General features: G+C 45.5%; 1 protein-coding gene across 1 annotated transcript in view; it reads right to left on the reverse strand.

Moving 5' to 3' along the window:
• Window positions 1–10,099, reverse strand: part of MYO1H (myosin IH) — a 101,937-nt gene that overhangs the window by 64,987 nt on the left and 26,851 nt on the right. The window lies entirely within an intron of this gene.

The following is a 10,099-nucleotide window of genomic DNA, read 5'->3' on the forward strand; positions in this document are numbered from 1 at the left end:
ATTTATTGTAGTAAGAACATGTAACATGAGATCTACTAAGGTTTTAACTATATAATACAGTGTTGTGAAGTGTATTTCACCAACACAATTTTTTACAGACACCTTACCCCAACCTCCACCCTTCCAGGCCCCTCTCCCACCAACAGCCCAGTTCTTTCTTGCTTGCTGTTCTCATTGTCCAGACTGGAGAAAATCAGGTGGATAAATTAAGGTATTGGTGACTTAACATGTGAATTCTAAAACCCCAACAAGGAATGAGACAGAGCATAACCTGACAGACTTTGTCCGAGGAATGAGTCTTGCTTCAGTCCACGTTACTAATATCATTGATAATTGTGACAATAAAGGCCACATTGATCATTCTGAGCAAGCCACGATCCAACCCAGCGCCTGAGAAACAGGACTGAAGTAAGGGCCAGTTGCCAAGCATCTTTGGAATAATCCTGAGAAGCTTAAAAGCGTCCCCTCAAGACAGGGCTGCCAAACCCTTTTGGGAGGGTAATTAATTGGTCCAATAGAGGACATGGCCGTTATCGCTCAGCTCGCCCATCACTGTTACAAATCCCCAGGTTCAGGAAAAGCAATAAAACCCACGTAGGGTGCATATGCCTAAAAGCAAAATAGTTTTTGCAGCCAGACAGGAAAACAGCATTCACTTGTACTTCTGTTCTGAGCTCTGTAACACAACAGTGTTCGGAGAAAGAACACGCAGCATAAACAGTTCATTTGGATAAAAGGGTTTGTTTGGTTTTTGAGAAACAAGCCCTAAAAAGCCAAGAGACTTAAGTTCTTTTAAACATTCAGGCTTTGGGTTTTTGTTTTTGTTTTTTTTTTTTCCCTGAGACAACTTATTTTCCTGATTGGAAAGTTATTTCTCACCTTTGCAGCTGAAATCAAACCAGAGATTTTGGGGGGGAGAACTTACGTTGTTACATACAGATGTTACATATGAATCTAAATTACCACTGAAATGGCTATGTTCTGATTGTAAAATTTTGTGAACATTTATTTTAAAAATATAATAAAAGAAAATACCCTTCCTTCTTTAGTTCTAAGTCCCAAGAATGCACTTAGCTGGTCACCTGCTGTAATGTGGGCTGTATTCAAGACTGTGTCTAAGAGGCAGGGCATAGCTCAGTGATAGAGCGCATGCTTAGCATGCACGAGGTCCTGGGTTCAATCCCCAGTACCTCCATTAAAACAAATAAATAAGTAAATAAACCTAATTACCTCCCCCCTAAACAAAAAATAAATTAAAAAAAAACAACTGTGTGTACAAGTGTGCCATTTTAAATGTCAGCATTAAGCATGCTGTGGGGTTTTAAGTTTGTGACTCGGCAGAATGACAGTTTCATAATCAGGGGCGTTGTATTTAGGAGTCCTTTTCATCTCTGGTGCAGATAAATTTCCGAAGCAGAGAGCCCCAACCCCAGTCCCCAGTCCAGGACAACTTTCTTCCTGGAGATTAGTGAACAGCAGGTATTGGTTTTGATAATAAGTTCTCTCCACTGGGCACATCTGCCAAATTCCCACTGCCTGCCACTGTGAAGTCACTCTTTACACACATTCTAATGGAATTTAGAAGAGGTAAAGCTAAGCACACTGGGAGGAGCCTTCTGCATAGGCACCCAGTAGGTTTCAGAGCACACAGAAGGCGCTGCAGAATCTCACACAGCCTAGGCGATGAAACCCAGGCAGGCATTCTTAGGGACTGGGCATCCCAAACAAGTCAGGCACTAGGACCTCCACCGTATTCCCCAGGCTGAAGTTGTGGAGGTCTTTTTGTCCGTTACACCCATGCATGTAATCAGCGATTGTTCCTATTGTAAATCCCAGATTCACCATCTGTATGCTCCAAAGGGCTGGGTGATTGTTAATACCCCGTCCCTATGGGATTAATCTGCAATTTCACACTAAATGATTTTTAAGTATAATTTGTTACAATGATACAACATTACCATTTCTAAAACAAACAGCCAGGATTGTTACCTTGCAATAAAAAGCGGAAAGTTTGTGTGCTGTTTTACATTCACTTCGCTTTAGACACAAATAGAAAGAGATATGGGGGAAAAAAAAGCAACCCAGTCCAGAACCTTGGGAAGGGGGTTTTAGCAAGGGAACACACTGCTTTTTGTTACTGGGGGACAGGATCTGAACGGCAAAGTGTTCTCTGAGTAGTCTTTTAAAACCACTCAGGGATGATTGGTGTTCACAGAATAAAGGAGCTTGTGGGGGAAAAAATCTGAGTTTGGATTCTCTGTTGGGCAAAGAACTGTTGAAAGCTTTTGATAGACAAATGAGGAGCCTCAGAAATCAGTCTGTGATATTAAAAAGAGCTGGCTTGAAGCGTGCAGAGAATGTATTCCTTTTTAAGAGGGACCCTTTCACTTCTCAGTCTGTTATGCAAAAGGTGTTATTCCAAAAGTTGTAATGCTATGAATTTTAACATATAGGATCCCAAAGAGCATGTTACTCGTAATCAAGACTGATCGCGGCAAGGATCCCAAACACTGAGCCATTTTTGTATACTTTACTAAGAATGAAGCCTTTAAGCCTTCCCATTAGATTGAAACGAATACAGCAATTTTATTTTCCTGAACATTTTATGGTGGGGTCAAATGTTCCCTTTTAGGGATCAGATGGTTGAGATGCTGGACGCTGTTCAACTGTTACAAAGTTTGCTCAATTTCATTCTGATTATGATCTACCCCAGAAACTAACTGTCTATGACATTTATGGAACCAGGATGGGAACCAGCAATTTTCTGGGGGTGGAGCTGAATCCTTACCAGTGGGACATGCCTTGTCCCAAGCCATGCACCATAAAAAAAAAAAAAAAAAAAAAAAGGTGTCTAAATTGTCCTGTCCATTGGAAGCCACTCGGTGCAGAAAAGTAGGAAGACGGGGTCCTGCAGATCACGTCTCCATCCTCTGCTGCCATCAGGTAGAATTCCTCATCTCTCATATGGGTGTAATCTCACCTACCTCACAGCATTGCGAGGACCAAGAAAGATGTGCAAAGCACTTAGCACTTAGCACAAGTCGAGCAGAGTAAGCTGTCCAAAAAGGATAGCTCATTAGATTTACTAGCTACTGACAGTCTTTCGGAGGGTTTAATTAGCAACATGGGCACACAAACCATTTTACAATAGTCTTCACTATTGTAAGAAAAACAACAAAGACCAATGAAAACATGGTCAGAGTCAAATGGCAGAGACCTTGGCCGTGGGGCTGGGTGACAAGGAGTGGTGGAGGCTACGGCAAACCTGAGAGGGTGTGACTGTCCCTCTAACCAGGGGCAGCTACATTCGATCCCAGCTGAGGGCTCCCTCTGGGGACAGTGGGCTGAGTGTGGTCAACTTTTTAGATTTTTCAAGAAAAGCTGGAAATCCCAGCTTGAAGGACTTTTTACAGCCTGGCTTCTAATTCAAGGTCTTTTAAAAAGAAAGCTCACGAGCCAAACAAAGTCTGTCTGTGCCTGTGCGGGGCCTGCAGACCCCTGGTTGAGGATGCCTGCCAGAAACCAATAGAAAAAGACATGCAAAGAAAACAGAATATAGTCCAGAGTGATCACCATAGTTCTGTTTAATAACGTAGACTCAGGTTAGATGTGGAATTGCACTTAATTGCAGCCATAACATAGATCTAGAGGCTGGAGCAATATACCCTGTGCAATCTGAGAAAATAAATACATACACATTACAAAGTATACACAGCAGGCAGATTAAATCAAGTGCAGAATCTAGGGGCAAGAGTCTTCCCCAAATGGTGATTGCGGAACGGCATTTCCTGGTGGATAAATGAAGGTAAGGGCTTAGACTGGGTAAGATTATGGATTGGGGCAGAAGATAAGGGCCTTGGATATTTTTTTAATACTGAAAACAGCATTAAGTTGAGGGAACCTACACTAGTTCCTCCCCGGAGGCCAGAAAAAGGCTGTGTCCAACCCTTCAGATGACTAGAGAACTATGGTAAATCCAGACTCCATTGATTTAAAAAGTTGAGACAGCTTCCCAGAGTAAGTCCACTGATTCCTCTGTTTCTCCCAGAGAATCGAGCCACGGAGCAATGAGAACTCTAAGAAACACGAAGCCACCTGGAAACAGCCCTGGTTGGCTTGGGCACCTTCTGTACATCAAACGCCATCTCCAAGTCTCACGCAGACCTGAAAGACGGGTCTTGTCATGTTTCTTTTTTAGAAGTGGGGAAACAAAGTTACGGGAATAACTTACCCCAAAGCCACTCAGAAGGGAGGGACAGCGCTGAGACTTGACCCCTGGTTGGCCTCACAGCTGAGCCACTACAAAGCGCTCCTCCTAGGGGGCTGTCACCACATTTGCAAAGTCTGCAGGGAACGGGTGGTTCTAAATATTCAAATTTATATCGGCTGCTGTGTTAAAATGATTGTGATTATTTACTTTCCACAAATAAAATATGTTTAAGGTTAAGATTACGCCAAATAATCTGATGTGTCTTTTTTGATTCCAAAAGTATTTCCAAAGACTTTCAGGGCCAGATGAGTATCAGTTAGCATCAATATAATGGAGATAACCAAGCCAAGAGATAACGCAGCTTCTTAAAACATTCTCATTCCAGGAACCCGTTTTAGTCTCAAAATTTTTGTTTTGTGGTTTTAAACTTGAGCAGAATGGAAGGACAACTGGCCAGTAGTTTCAAATGTGGTCATTTGTTAAAGGAACAGAAACTCGATTGTCCACATTCAACAGAAAGTTTGCTACTGATGTACATGGACTTGGCACTGAAATTCAAGGATGAAGAGTAGAATTTCATGGAGTCTGGGCAGATGGTGGACCTCAGAGGTCTAAGCTGACTTGTCTGTGGTTTGTGAACCCCTTTTACCTCTTGCCAGTCTCTGCATCAACAGCTGGATCGAGGGCACTTTCCACCATCAGAGGAGACAGGCTGGCCTTGGAGCGTTCTTTTTTTTTTTTTTTTTTTTAACTTTTTTTACTTTAAAAATTAAAAAAAATTTTTTTTTTTTACTGAAGTAGTCAATTTACACTGTTGTGTTAATTTATGGTGTACGGCACAGTGATTCATTTATACATATATATATATATTCCTTTTCATATTCTTTTTCATTACAGGCCATGACAAGGTATTAAGTATAGCTCCCTGTGCTATACAGTAGGACCTTGTTTATCTATTTTATACACAGTAGTTAGTATCTACAAATCCCCAAACTCCCAATTTATGCTCTTCTTGTTAGAAAGTTTTTCCTCATCCTACTTAAAAATGAGCCCTGGAACCTACAACCTGGTGATCTCAACTCGGTTTTGGGGCATCATAGACGAAAAGGCCTCTGGGTTTTACCCTCTTGACACTCAAAAAATTCTCAAAAGAAGAAAAAAAAAAAAAAGCACTCAAGTGAAAAAAAATTTTCAGAAAGAAATGCCTAGACATAGTGCCCAAAGCAACAACTAAATTAGGTTATTATAAAGGGAAGAAGCGGGGGAGGGTGTAGCTCAAGTGGTAGAGCGCATGCTTAGCACACACAAGGTCCTGGGTTCAATCCCCAGTACCTCCTCTAAAAATAAAATAAGTAATTAAACCTAATCCCCAGTACCTCCTCTAAAAATAAATAAGTAAAGCTAATTACATCCCCCCTAAAAAGATAAGATAAAATATATTAAAAAAAAAAAAAAAAGGGAAGAAGGAAGAGCTTCAACAACCTGCTTGGAACACATTCAAGGGTCCCACTCATTAAAAGGTGAAATTTTATTAGCTATCAACCACCTTTCTGAGGAGCAGAACCAGACAGTGATTGATTGATCTGGGGGCGGAGGCAGTAGAATATCAAGATACAAAAACCTTACAGTATTCCCCTCCCGGAAACATCCAAGGGTTTAGCATCCTTTTATTAAGTAAGAGGGAGGCCAGCAATGATAAGCAGCAATTCCTCTACAAAGGCAAGCCCGAAGAATCATTCTAGTCATGCCAACAGGAGCAAAAGAGACCAGCACCCAGGGTTCTGTACTCCCATCTGCAGAAGCTGTGTTTAGACACCAAATAGTGGCTTCACAGCGCCGTGGAACCAACATCTTAGGAAATCAGAATCAGAAATTACTTTCAGAGGTGGCATGAACTTTGGGGAGTGACAACTGGGTAAGCCTTCCGGTGAGAACTTTTCTTTTTATGAGAAAACACCACCTGACTAGTTGTTAGCAATTGACAAAGCAAGAAACAATTTTTTTTTTTAAAACCTGTAAGTCTCCCAAGTAGCTACTCTGTGTCAGACACAGCTCAGGGCGTTGTGGCCTAGAGGGGTCATTTGTGAAAAAGTGCCTTGATATTTCTGCTTCATAGAGAAGCCCTGTGGTTCACTCTGCCAACCAGTGAATCAGAGTGGAGAAAAGGAAGGGCTGATTTATTGCTGCAAATCATGTATTCTTGACCATGCTCCCTTCGACTCCTCGCTACCAGAAATCAGAACAATAAGCAAAGCCAAAAAAAAAACCAAGAACTTACGACAAAGGAGAAATAGTCACAGCCTGAAATAAAATTGAGCTTCTTCTTGGTCAAACAAAATCTGCTTTAAACTTGCTAAGCGAGTTAGCTGTTTTCAATCCTTCTATATCAACACTGTTGCATATGAGGAACTGGTCTTCCCAGTTATGACTTTGTTGGTTTTAAGCTCATCATCAATATCATAAACAAACATTTCTTACATAGCCCTGGGCACCAGAGCTCTGGAAAGACCAGGCAAACAATATATGTATACCACTCAACTACCAAAACTTCAGAAATACTGGCCCAGGTTGGAACATTCTATGTCAAACCAGAGAGTAAACAGAAAAGCCATGTACCTATTGTTTTTGCTTCCTTCTGCATTTCCTGTATAATCAGAAGACTGATGAACTGGGTTTCTGTTGGGCCTTCTGGAAATCTTGTTGGCAGGGAAGCGGGTGCAAATTCAGAATCAATCTGAGGCTCTCCGAGGCCAGAAGCAAACGATAACGTGCTATACACCTATGAAAACAGGTGAATTTCACATCCTTTTACTTAAAAAAAAAAAGGTAAGGTGCTCACCTGGTACAGGTGCCCACACTTACTGGATCAGAGACTCACCTGAGACTTTTGTTAAAAAACAAGGATTCCTCAGCTCTTCCCTTTTATAGTTCTAATTTCACCCCAGGTGACTCTTATAATTCATCAGGCTTGAGAAATACCATAAATTTATAAAAGGGAAAGCTACATTAACCTAACAAAAGAATTTCTGCTAAGTTACCAGGGTTTTCTGAATAACTGTAACAGCAGGCGTTTGGGGGGCAATATTTTCACCAAGCAATCCTGAAGCGAAGAACTCAAAATCTCAACCCTTTAGGGAAATGATACAGTCACCAGGGAAAATCCACACAGAAGAGCCAAGTTCCCAAGGAAAAGGGGGTTGGGGTTTGAGGGCTGCCCAGAACATCCTGAATCTCTATTTTTAAAAAATGTTCTGTCCTTTAGTGAAAGGTCTTTGCTCCTCTTTTCCATAGTGACTAAGTCTACAGAACTCAGATTGTCTGCCTGTTATTTTACAAGCTTTACTGAATCCATCAAGGTTCAGAAGACTCTCTTTCCAAACCACTGTAAAGATACAAAATCATACCTGAAATGCAAAGGATTGTTACTTCAAAAGGAGGCTGTCAAGTCACCCCTCCCCCAATTTACCGACAACTCCATTAAGGATTAACAGAAATAAACCCAAATGCTTTGAATGCTTACAATTTAACCCCTGAATTAATTGTAGGTCATTCAGGGACATTGAGAGCAATATAAACTATCTTTATAAAAGATCAAAATACAGTTTCAATATACGCAGGTCGGAGAGAGATGGAAACTTGCCAAAGTTTCATGACCATGACCTTAACTAACATCTGTAAATTATATTTTCCCCCTAGACAATGCAAGGTGATCTATTTACTCCTGGCAGAGAAGAAAGGAGTAAGGGCGACCAGGTGCTACAAGAAAGACATTGGGGACATGGACTAGCGCCAAGGTCCCAGCCTACCTGAATGAAAAATGAAATCCAGGTACACCCAGCCTAGGGAGCCCTGGCTTCTTGAACAGAAACAGAGGGTCGGAAAGGCTTCCCAACCACAGGTGCGGAGGCGAGGTTCCCCTGCCCGCTACGGGACAAATAAACAACGTGAAGACAGCCTCGAGAATCTCAGGAAGCATTGGATGCCGAGCCTGACTCGGCCAGAGGTGCAGACCTGAGTCTAACGTCCACATACAGGCGCAGGGGGTGTGCAGTCCCCGTGGCCTAAGTTCGAACCCCGACTCTGCCCGTGCGTCCTGGCCCACTCATTACCGCCCAGAGCTTCAGTTTCCCCACGTGCAAAAAGGGGACCATCCTAAACCCTACGGGGCTGGTGCGAGGGATCAATGAGGCGGCAGAAATAAGGAAATAAATAAAGGATGGCTGTGACTATTGTTGTTATCATTGCAAATTACTCCAATAATTTGCTCAAAAGGGAGGGGACCGAAAAAGCAAACTTTCTCGGGGGGTCAAACTACGTCGAGGCCCATCTAAGGGGACTGGGGGGACCTTTGTCCGCGCTCGGCCCCGCCGCCGCCCGCCATCCGCGCCACCTTTCCCGCGGCGGGCGCGGGGCGGGGCGGAGCGGCGCGGGCCTGGCGGCGGGGAAGGCGGGAGCGCGGGCGCACCGGCGGGCGGCGGTCCCCAACGACTCCGCTCGGCTCGGCTCGGCTGGCGGCGCGGGACTCCGAGCCCCGCAGCCGTAGGCCGGGCCACGGGGCCCCGCCACGCTCGCTCCGGGCCGACTCACTCTCCACGCGGGACAGGGGCGCGCGGCGCGCAGACCCCAGCCGCCCCCGCGCTCGGCCGCCGCGCCCGGCCCGGCGCCCCCTCCAGCGGTCCCCGCAGGTGGAGGCGCCCGGCGCGAGCGCTCCTGGCTCCGCTGCCCCCTCCCGCCGCGCGCCGCGCCAAGCCGCGCGGGCGCAACTTTCTTAAAGGGACAGGTGGCCGGAATCCGCGTCTACCTGGGGCCACGACTCGGCCTCCTGGCCCATCCCCTCTTTGGGGGACAGAAGGGATTGCAACGGATCTCCGCTGCCACCCACCTCCTTTCCCTGGGCAGTGACGGATTGCAAGTTTTAATGCACTCAGCATCCTTTTGCAACTTAATTCTTACGGCCTAAATCACCCTCCCACTGCTCCTCAACGCATGCTCGCGGGCATGCAGTTGCGGCCACTGTTGGCAAAGTTTGAAGAGGGGTGTCTCCACCCCTGCGCCACACCCCACCCGGAGCCCCGGGGCGCGCAAGGCTCACTGCTGCTGGGAAACGCCCGCTGCAATCCCCTTGACCCTGCCCTGTAACTGACCCTTGGGGAAAAGCCCCCCGCACGGCTACTGCGCATGCTCTGAGCTGGACAGCTCCAGAGAGGGAAATTTAAAAACGGTTCGAGCTGCGACGGCGGCCAAATTGCGGAACGCGAGGGGCGAGCGCGAGGGAGCCCCCCTCCGAAACCCCCACCCTCCCCAGGAGCGCCTGCAGCGGCGGCCCGGCGAGGATCGGCTCCAGGTACCGCCTTGCAGGGTCGGCTTTGCTCCCTCCTCCCGGGCAGTGCCGTGCATTGCATTTCCTGGGGGGAGACCCGGAGCAGGGGTCTCTCTCTGCGGGGGCTACCTCTCTCGACTCCCCTTTTCTCCTTTCCAGGAATCCTTGAATGACTTTTGGGGCGGATCTGAGAGTGTTTAGTGGGTTTCTGTGTTCGTTTCAGGCTTAGAGTTTGAGAAACTTAGGGAAGATTTCTTTTAAAGGCCGTTTGTGTGTAGCAGGAATGGGGGTGTGAGGTGGAGTAGTGGGGATGGTTTTCCAGCAAGGGCATGTGGCATTTCTGAAGGCATTTCCAGGGCGGGATCCCTGCGGGGAACTATTCCCTTTGCAAGGGGAATTTGGATCCCCCAGAGAAAGGTACCTGACACATGAAGCTGTCCTTTTCCATCTCCAAAATAGCCATAAGAGAGCTGCGGATGAAAAATACTAGACTTGGAAGGGAATCAGGTTTTTCTGATTCCCTATTTTGCAAATCAACATTTTCCAAGACTTGACATTTGGAATCTAGA

Source organism: Camelus bactrianus, chromosome 32 (assembly GCF_048773025.1).
Source record: "Camelus bactrianus isolate YW-2024 breed Bactrian camel chromosome 32, ASM4877302v1, whole genome shotgun sequence".
Taxonomy (NCBI): domain Eukaryota; kingdom Metazoa; phylum Chordata; class Mammalia; order Artiodactyla; family Camelidae; genus Camelus; species Camelus bactrianus.